This window comes from Oryctolagus cuniculus, chromosome 16, assembly GCF_051225735.1.
Source record: "Oryctolagus cuniculus isolate XC-2025 breed Fujian yellow rabbit chromosome 16, ASM5122573v1, whole genome shotgun sequence".
NCBI lineage: Eukaryota > Metazoa > Chordata > Mammalia > Lagomorpha > Leporidae > Oryctolagus > Oryctolagus cuniculus.
Window position 1 is genome coordinate 48,778,496 of NC_142882.1, and position 11,116 is coordinate 48,789,611.

The 11,116-nt window shown below is 38.8% G+C and overlaps 1 long non-coding RNA gene across 1 annotated transcript; it reads left to right on the plus strand.

The window, feature by feature from the left end:
- The first annotated feature begins 690 nt into the window (after positions 1 to 690).
- Positions 691 to 10,910, plus strand: LOC149121728 (uncharacterized). The gene is made up of 2 exons (XR_016223184.1): positions 691 to 846; positions 9,375 to 10,910. It is a non-coding gene; the product is annotated as an uncharacterized LOC149121728 (long non-coding RNA).
- The last annotated feature ends 206 nt before the right edge of the window (positions 10,911 to 11,116 follow it).

The window sequence follows — 11,116 nt, forward strand, 5'->3', positions numbered from 1 at the left end:
GCATCATGTGGTTAATAAATATCCATATTCAACCTAAGTTTTAGAAGACCTGTTTTAAATTGATGATTATAACATGGATGGTACCAGAATAAGGGATATTTTGACCTTTACCCTAAATTGACTGAGTCAGAATTGCCACTGGCTGGAGCCCAGACAAGTGCAATTTTTAGAGATTCTAAAGATGACTATGAAACTAGACATTTCTGAATAATCAGCATTCTTTTAGCTGCATAAAATGTGGTCAAGATGCAGCTACAGTGTATGAAATTTTGTACAGAAACAATTTCAATAAAACAAGCCTATTGTGAAGATGAGGGTTGACTCATTAATACCACTTTATTTTGTCAATAGCTTGAGAAACTCTCTTGTCCACAACAGAGAGTTTTCTTTAGAAAAATTGAGAATTAGTGAATCACTCAGCGCTGTAATCATGCTCACATTTTGCTCACAGAGACAGGATCCTGTGAAGGATAAATAAGAATAGAAAGAAGATTTGACCAAGGAACCACCTGACTCTAGGAGAGGGAAATGGTAGCTAGGGCTTTATTAAAACACTAGACAGCTTCCTGAAACTGTATCTATTTGCTATGGAAACTGTTTGCTATGGAAACCTGCCCGGGTGCTGTGGTTTTCATATGATTTGCATTCTGAACTCATGCAGGACATTAACCCCAAAGTCATAAGTTAATTGTACTGGGACGATGGAAACAATCCAATGCCCAGCCAGTCCCTCTACTTGCTGGCTCACCGGGTGATCCTGCTCACATGCCCCACCACTGCCTTTGCACCTGAATCAGAAGCCAATGCAATGGAGCCACCTGATCTTGAACATGAACCTCCAAAATTGTGAGATAATAAACCTTTTCTCTTTATAAATGTATTTATCTCAAGTCTTTTAGTATAGTAACAAAAAGCTGATTAATACACTTAGTTATGGGTATTTTTGAAGGAAATTTAATCTCTCCCAGTCTAAAGAAGAAAGATGAAAGTTTAAAACAGGGATGGATAAAGAGATGGAAGTTTTCAGTAATTATGTTGAACCAAAATGTACTTTTAAAGTAAAGATAAAAATACAGGAAAACAGAAAGAATAAACCACCTCTAAAATCTGGAATCTCTTGCTGTTTCTAAGTGAATAATAATTCACAGTTAACATTTAACACTACAAACACTAAGGACATTCATATAAATTATCTCATTTAAGCCTCACATGAATTCAATGAAATAAATACTGCTATGTATTTATGTACTCATTCATTCAGAAAATGTTTGTAATATATCAACCTTGGGCACTCTTTCCAACACTGGCTAAAGTTAGAGAACAGAACTAGGGAAAAATAGCTAAGTCCCTGTTCTTTTGAAGGCAAATAAATACAATACAGATATCCATAAATGTATGAATCTGAGACTTTAGAAAGCTGTGATGCAGGAAGTTCAAACTACTGACCCAAGTTCTCAACAGCTAAGATACAGAGCCAGCATCTAAGCCAGGTGAGTGGCAGAGCCACGGTTCCTCATTACAATGTTACACATTCAAGGATCAAAGCCAAATGTAAGTAAAAACATGGGAAATTGCCATTTTATAGATGAAAAATGTAAATTTTGACAATATCATAGATGTTGATCTATACTCATAATATCATTTCCAAATGTCTTTGTTGTTCATTCCTTCCCAACAACTCTTTCTTTTAGGGACGTTTATTATTGTCGCTCCCCCTCTTCATGGAGGAACGACGCTAAACCCTGCCTAGGCTTCATATCCGAGTCACGGCACCATTATGTCGCTCCCCCTCTTCATGGAGGAACGACACAGAACCCTGCCTAGGCTTCATATCCGAGTCACGGCACCATTATGTCGCTCCCCCTCTTCGTGGAGGAACGACACTAAATCCTGCGTTGTTCTTTCGTCTGCTCGGCCCTCCCCGGGTTTGCTGCTGGTTCTTCCCGGGTTGGCTACCGACCCTTCCACCTCCGTGGAAGGGCGGTTCCCCCTGGCCACTTTCCCCACGTCCGCGGGGGAGCGGCACACCGCCAGCCGGCTCTCTCGGGGGCTGCACAGGTGTTCCTTCAGATAGATGTTCCCCTTAGATGTTCCTGGTGCATGTTGTCTCTCTCCTCCTTTATAATCCTCTTCCACCAATCCCAACTCTGCTACCCACACGCCGAGTACGCTGCTCTCCTCCAATCAGGAGTAGGTCCTACAGTTTATTAGTTGAACTGGAGGCAGCTGCGTAGAAGCTGTTACTCCCTTCTCAGCGCCATATTGTGGGAGAGCAGATGTATAGAATAAGTCTTAATTCCAGTAACAGTCTAGTCCGAGTTGCTCCCAGTTGCCCCCCACAATTATGGCTATTGACTTCCCAAATTGCAAAGCTCATAATTAAGCTTCATTTTAGAAGATCTCATTAACAGAGAGTTGAATAGGCCAGTGTGTTCTACAGCTTGATGAGGCCTTGAGTCCTGTCAAGAGTGACCTGCCAATCGGGAAAGGAGACAATCTCACACACTTTCAAAGCAGTAAATGGTGTGCAGAGAGGACTTGTTAATTCATCACTGGTTATTTCATCTCATTCTCAGTGTAATATAGATCCAGATACACCAGTTGGACAAAAAAAAAGATGACTTCATACCAGATTTCTCCTTCAAGTCTGTGTTTTTCATTTTGATAGTTATAGTTCATGAGCATCAAATCATTGCAAGAAACTCTGGGTGCATAGCATAGTTGGGTGTCACAACAACGTGGCAATGTTATTATCTGAAGTAGAAAGAAAGTTGTATGTTTTATGAGTCCAAGTAAGCTGCTAGGAAATCCCAAAAGATTCCAAGAGGCATTTTCTTCTAACAACCCAGAACAGGCCCATGAAGAGAAATAATTGAGTATACACATAGAAATATTGATGTTTCTCTTCAAATATATGTCTCTCTAGACTCTCCCAATCTTGTGACTATTAACACATTAGGCCAGATAGTTCTTTATTGTAGGCAGAGAAGAGGCCTGTCTTGTATACTGCAGGAAGCTGGCAGCAACCCTGGCCTCTCCTAATAACACCCACACTGTTATGACAACGAGGAATGTCTCCAGAAATTGCCAAGTATCCCATAGAAAAAAAATATCACCCCCGGTTGAAACCACTACTCTTTTTGAAAAATGCTGTTTTTTTTTTTTAAATGTATTTGATAGTAGAAACAGAGAGAGTCAGAGACAGAGAGAGATAGAGACCTTCCACCTGATGGTTTACTCCCCCAATGCTTCCCAAAGTAAGGGCTGTGTAGAGCCAAAGGCAAATGCTCCCCAAAAGCCAGGGCTAGGTCAAGCCAATGTCAGAAGTCCAGAACTCTATTCTGATCTCCCACATGGGTGACAGGGACCCAGATATTTGTGCTATCATCTGCTGCCTCCTAGGGTACATATTGGAGAGGAGATGGGATGGGGAGTGGAGCTAGTACATGAACACAGGCAGTCTAATTTGTGGTATGGGCATCACAAGTGGTGTCATAACAGTGTCAAAAGCCCACCCCAGCAGTTGACACTGTGTCACAGTGGGTTAAGCCTCTGCCTGGGATGCCAGCATCCCATCTGACCTCTAGTTTAAGTCCCAGGTGCTCTGTTTCTGATCCAGCTCACTAATAATTCACCTGGTAAGCCAGAAAAAGATGGCCTACATATTTGGATCTCTGCCATCCATGTTGGAAACCCTGATGGAGTTCCTGGCTCCTGGCTTTGGCCTGGCCCAGCCCTGGCAGTTGTAGTCCTTTAGGCGAGTAAACCAGAGGAGAGAAGATCTCTCCTCTCTCTCTTTCTCTCTCTCTCTCCCTCTCCCTCTCCCTCTCTCTCTGTCTCATCGATACACATACATATTATATAAGCAGGTTCATATATAGATGTCCACGTGTATGCATGTACCTGTAAATACAGCACAGGTAGAACATACAAGGGTGTGTACGAGGGTGAGGGCTTGAGAGTGTGCACTGTGGGACAGGCAGAGGGACACACGAAGAGTTGAGTCATAGCACAATGCAAAGCAATTGGTAGCCTATTTGATAATTTCCAAGGCAGATTTCTTAAAAAAGAGGAGTTAAGTAAACTTTATCTGGCATGTTTGGAGAATAAAGGAATCAAATGTTGTAATTAATAGAGTGTTAGCACATGAAACCAAACATGATTTATTAATTTTAAAACATTTAAAAATACAACAAAACTCACTGAATACTAATACTAACTGAGACGATTAATTCCTTTTATTTCAAGTTATTTATAAATCACTCTTTTCTTAGCTCTTTTCTCCCCTGTTGAAATTTTAGTAACCTGACAACTTTTGAAATTAATGGCTTTATACTTACGTTTTCAGAGGTGGTAAAGATGTAAGAGTTTATGCTGACCACATACTTTATCTGTCATATTCTGGAGGTGTTTCATGAAGTATAGATTTGACTGACATTTAATCATTTGCATTGCATTTGCCTCTTCTATACAAATTTAGGGTCCAGAGTGTGTATGATTACTCTTCCTTCTACAAATTAAACTTTCATATCAAAAGCTAAGAGGCTCTTTGCACATTTAAATCATTATCTTTGCTATCACTATGGAAGCTTAGCATCCATCTCATTCTTCCCTATCACATTTTTAATAAAGATTAATTCATCTCCAGGACCCTGTAAAGAGCTATTTGCTATTTGTCAACAAAGTAGCTGATCATGCTTATATGCAGGTGGGACGTTGGAAATTTCTGTTATATGGAAATAATAAAACCTGCCTCAAATGTGTACATCATACAGTGTGTTAGATGGTCCCTGCAAACATCAGAAAATGAGTTGCACGTTTGCCTATAACAATGCTGCATTCACCAAAAGTCAATTCTTACAGCCCAGTCTACCTTTGGCTAGGATAAACAGTCCTAACCCCTTCAGTTACTCCCACCTGTCTTGAGGTGTTTTTCAATATTCCTCTTCAGATGCAGTATCTGGAAAAAAATTCAGATAGAGTATCTCTGAATGCATCTTTGTAATCTCTACCCTTGTCGGTAGACGGAAATCTGTGATCCCAAATGTTTCACATCAATATCCAGCTCTATAATTTGTGGTTCACGGTTTCCATGTATCCCAGATCCATTTGCATGGAATGTACCTGGACAGTGAGTGAGCAGAATCCTCACTCTTGGGAAATGATGCCCTTCTCTTGGCTGCTGCTCACTCCTCCCCTGCTCCTCTCTCCTCCCATCTGGGTTCTTCTCTCTTCTGGATCTCCCTTTCTCTCTCAGGGCATCTTTGCTTGACCCAGTAGCAACAAGCCAACTTTGACTATCATCATTTTTTTTACAGTGATAAATTATCTGCTTACAAAATCAGAAAATTAACCCTTAAGGTGTTTCTGCTGTTTCTTCACTTATCATGATGATTCCAACAAAAGGCAGTAAGAGACAGCCAGTCCTCAGTTACAACTAATATCTCTTTGAGACTCAATAATGGATCATCTAGGGGACAAGCCCCTCCCCAAAGAAAAAGCAATGCCAGTGAATGAGTTTTCCTAGAATCTAATAATATTCTAAAATTAGTTGCTGTATAAATAAATATAAGGAATAAAAAGCCTCAGATAAAATAAATAGCCTATATAATAGTATATTTCTAAACAGGTACAGATTTATTTAGTACAGGTTTTTCTTTATTCACAAACATATCTCTCTCTCTCTCTCTCTCTCTCACACACACACACACACACACACACACACAGGCTGATTGACAGAGATCTCACAATACTGGAGTAAAAAGTATTTTCCTTGGAACAGTCTATATACTACTGATACATAGAGGATAGATTCGTTTTTAAGATAAGTAAGGTAATTTCCTGGAATGGTAAAAATGGTCTACACCTCATCCAAGGTTTGATATTAGAGCATGCATTTGTCACAACTCTCTGTCACAATATTTACAGAATTTAAAGTATGTCAATATACACACTTTCTCTGCTTAAAATTGCAAAGAAATATCAAGCTCATATTAATGAATTTGATTGTCTATTGGTATGAATTAACAATGTGAAAGTATCTATGTATATTCTGCACTTACGTGAATAAGTAAATATAATGAGTATAAGGAGAATCAGGTTTCTCACAGTTGGAAATGACTGTTATATTTACAGAAAATGAAAAGAATAGAATGCATTCTCTAGTGTTAGACTACAAGTAAAGATATCAGAATGCATTTAGAAATACAGGAAAAAGAGAAATAAGTATAGATGTGCGTAAACACACACACACACACTTCATTTCTTAGCTCCTTCCACTGGAAAGTCTTAGAAACAAGGACACTCTAGTACCAAGGCACACACACAGTATCAAAATCTTGATTTCTAAATATATTCTCCATTCAATATGAATAGGACTCTTAGAGAAATGACTATATCATTTATATTATATCTGGACAGAGGAAATACAAAGTGAGTGAAATATATTTTATTGATAAAAATATTTATTGATAAAGAGGAGAAAATACATTCAAATTACTCTCAATTTGTCCTAAATGTTACATATCTGCACATGTATATATATATGAGTGTGTTTTATATACATATATGTACACTAATGTGCTTGCACATGTGTACACAGACAGAGAATGCAATTGTGGCAAAAATAGAGAAAAACAATCAGAAAATTTTGTGCTAATACTGCAAAATTTGGTAAGCTTGACATTACATCTAAATTAAAAGTTTTTATAAAAGTATCAAGTTGTATGAGATGACCAAAAATACTGCCAAAAAGAAAAATAAAATCTTGTTATGCCAAAGACTTATTAGGCAATGCTCATTATTTGGTAGTTAAATCAATGTGCATAAAGCATGAAGTCATCACACCAGGAATTTTTAACCTACAAACATGAAACAATGGGTTATTTATAGTGATATTTATATCAATGGCGTTTTTCTTTCCAACATTTAGTCCCCCCAAAATAATATTTTAACAAATGATACCATAGTCAAGCATTGGGAATTTTTTTAAGTTAGAATAATTATGTTTAGATAAATCCTTAGGAATGTGTCTCTTTATCTGCCAATTAAATGCAAAACATGCAGTGCTTATCAGTTTCAAGGTCTCTACATCAGAACTATGAGAAAGTGTTTCATTTTGAAACCAGAAACAAGAAGAAATTCAGCCCATTCAGATTCAAACATGCACTTGCCATATGTCCCTTGAACTTGTGACAAGCTGTGAGATGCATTACCACTTGTATTTTTGGCTGGGTCATAATCCATACAGTGGTTTCGTATTTCTTTGTGGTGGGTTGTTTAGCTTTGTTTCCATTGCTGGTTTTGGATGAAACCTCACAATTATGCAGAGAACCCTCACTTTCATATTGTTTTCAAAACCACACTTTCATGATGAAGCCACAAAGCACTCAGCAATAATACACATTAAAGAAACCTGCCATTTTGAATTCATATTTTAGGGATTTGGCAACAGAATCCATAACAATTTACCAAGTCAAAAATGGTCTAGCAGACAAAATCTAAAACTATATGTAAATTCAAATTGTTCATCCACTGACCCCTGGTGTCTGTGTCTTCCCCTTCCCCTACTCTCTCTCTCTCACTGAACTGAAAACTAGAATGTGTGTCAAAGTTGGACAGTTGGTTTTACATACTCATGTGATGACATTAGTAAACACACACTATAATCACTTCCGGTAGCAGGTGATTTGTTATCTGAAGTTATCAACAAACCTAAACCTCCTGAGCAATTAGTCACCATAAAAATTTATGAAAACTAGGTATATATCCATGAACACTCTACCAGCTTAGAAGTAGGAGAGTAACACCCCAGGTATTCCCCAGGTAGGGAAGGATACCCCCTTGGAAGTGGGTAAATTCCCACTGGATGTCCCCATTTCTTTTGGGGATCTCGGCTCACATTCCCAGCTTGGGGGAGCCCCACAGGTTTCTAAATTGCTCCTTTCAGGAATGGGAACAGAATGGAGAACCCTGCTACGGTGGGGAAATCTAGAAGGCACTTCATTGCTTAGCAAGATATGGGATAAATTCAAGGTTGAGAAAGTCCTAGAGCACTTCCTTGTATGATTTCTGGCCCTTGGCTCATCTGATGACAAAACTTAATGCTTGTTATATCAACGAAACCCAGGTGATGGGGATAGAGCAAAAAGGTTTTTACTGGCAGTCACCTCCTATTTGTTGTTCTCTAGATAGAAGTAGTTTATTAATTCCTCACATTGAAACATTTACAAAGTAGCTTAGTAGCACACACACACATACACACACACACAAGGGTACTTTAAATAGCTTGTGGAAATGGAATTAAAAGGTAAGTTTATCTTGGTGCAAAAAAAATTGTGGGGTCTTCAAAAAACTCATTGAACATGTGTATTCTGAAAAAAAAAAGTCATTGATTTGAGAAGTTGTTCATTCCAACATCAGCCTATTGGCCCATTCCACCTTTCCATGAATGTTTTTAAATGATTAATGCATTTATTTCGAAGGCACAGTGACAGAGAGAGAGAGACAGAGAGAAAGGTCTTCCCCAAATGGCTGTAGCAGCCCAGCCTGGACTAGGCTGAAGCCAAGAGCCGGGGATTCTACCCTGTTCTTCCATGAGGCTAGCAGGAACCTGAGCACTTACAGCCTCCCCGGCTTATTAGCTCTAAGCTGGAGCAGAAGCAGAGAAGCTGGGACTCAAACCAGGCACTCTGACAGGGGATGCAGGTGTCCTTGGGCAGCTTAATGATTAGGCCATGCCTGTCCCTCCCCCCAACATTTTGAAATACACTCTGTGTGTGTGTGTGTGTGTGCATTTCATCTCCATACCATCACCACTCAAAGACCATCTTATAATTGCCTTATTTATCACACTGCCTTTAATTAGAAAACAGCTTCTTCAACATAGAGGTACATAAATGTTTCTATAATTATTTTCTAGATATGCACATATTCCATTAAAAATGCCAACAGACTGGAAAATCATTCGTTCATTTATGAGTGTCTCACAAAGGTACCTGTTGAGCACCTAACGTTCCCGAGTGTTGCATTAAGCATAATATCAGCTTCTTCCTACCACAGGGTAATTGACAGTCTCACTCTTACAAAACCTCTGCCTCTTTCCCACTGCTAAACATGGAAACAGAGGCTCGATAAACAAGTATAAGTGATCTACCACTGTGTGATAAGCTATCCCCAAATTTAATTAAACAACAATGATTTTTCATGTCTTGTGATTCTCTGGGTGGATTTTCTGTGTTATTTTATGCTAATTGAGGTCACTCACTCATCTGGGAATTCAGCTAGGGTTTCTTTGCAAAGCAAGATGCCTCCTTTCCTATTTCTGGCTCCCTGTGCTGGCTGTCCCACTGAGAGCCTCCCTTTCTCCTTTGCAGGGCCACATATCCTCAAGGGCAGCTTCCATATGCTTTCTCCAGCGGAGTAGTTTGATTCCTTACAAGATCGTGGGCTTGCAAAAGAGGGCAAGCAGAAACTGTATGGCCCGATCGTACAAGGCTTAGAAGTCACAGTCTACTGGTCAAAACACAGCACTAGGCCAAAATAAGAAAAAAGGAAATAGAATCCACCTCCTTCAGGGCAAAGAGCAAAGTCTCCTTGCAGAAGTGTACCTGGGTGAGACCAGTGACCTTGGCCATCATGAGAAACCAGCATCACAACGGACTACTCCACTGAGCTTACTTCAAAGCTGTAATGTTTCTGAGATTTAAGTGTTTTTTGTTTTTGGTATGCAACTGTCCAATCATGTCCTCTAACAGAATGAAGAGTTTGACATTAAGTCATAAACTTTTATCAAAAGCCAAGTTGTTAAATTGCAAACATACCATCAAATGCATACCCCATTTATGTTCCCCGAAAAAAAGATTCTTTTGACAATTTTCTGGGAGCTTCTGGCAGGGACTTGATGTGAGTGATATGTCCTGATAAACCAGTTGGTGTTTTTCCAAATTTTAATGAGAATTACATGTAGCCGCAATAGTGCAGTCTTTGCCTTGTCTGTGAGGAAGCAGTTTGTGTTTTCATCAGTAGGGACGCTTGAGAATATAATCATTCCTTTACTTTATTACTTGATTGCTCCAGCTATGCCAGATATTCTAGCTTGGGGAATTTTTTTGCCATCCTTTTCCTTGCTGTGACTGTAAGCCACTAAATTTTTTTTAGAAGGAAGTAGATATTAATCAGTGTTAACATCTTTAAAGAAAATACGGGATTGATGAGCAATGGTGTTATTATTATCTCACAGATCAGGAACCCGGAGCTGTGAAAAGCAAAGCATCTTACCAAAGGCTTCTTATCAAATCCAATACAAATGTCTGGGAGTAGAAGGAGCCACTCACCTAGAGTTCAAAGGTCAAATCAGACTCATGCTTATCTCAGAGATAAAGTCCTCCAGAGGACTCAGGTTAGTAAATTTAGGGCTAACACACAAATATGGTATTTCTTCTTTCAAGATTAGCACAGAAGCAAAATTTTCTGTCCTGCACTTATTAATATGCATGTGCTCAGTCTTATTCTCATAAATAAAACATTTTATTTTAAAAATAGTCAGCAACATTTTTACCAAAAGATGTCTAAACACATGGTGAAGGAATCTTAGGGAAAATCCAGAGGCTGAATCCAATTTGTTCCCAGAAAAGGACAGGAAATCAAATCACTAAACAAACTCAATGTTTGTGAACTTGAAGTTCTGCTGGTATAGTCTATAGTTTTCTCATTGGTGATATAAGCTTATTTCCTGAATAATCCTGCTAAGATTCTACCTGGTCTCATGTTATTTGCTTTGAATGGGGAAAATCTTGCTTTTCCACATTCTCGAAAATCTCCCCTGTATTTTGAATGTCTCGGTTTGTGAGATTTTCTAAACCATAATTATAGAGTATAAAACTGAAATATGAATAATTCTCACAGCTTTATAATTGACCTAGTTCTTTGTGATGGGTAAAATTGGAACTCAACTAAGGAGATACAAAGGGAATAATACTGCTTGTGGATTGTTTAAGAGTGTTATGGTTTGAGCATAGTTTCTAACTCAGCTCATGTTGGAGGTTAATCTTCACTACTAGGTATGAAGAGAGTGGGCCCCTAATTCAAACATGATGTTTAGGGGTGGTACCTTTGC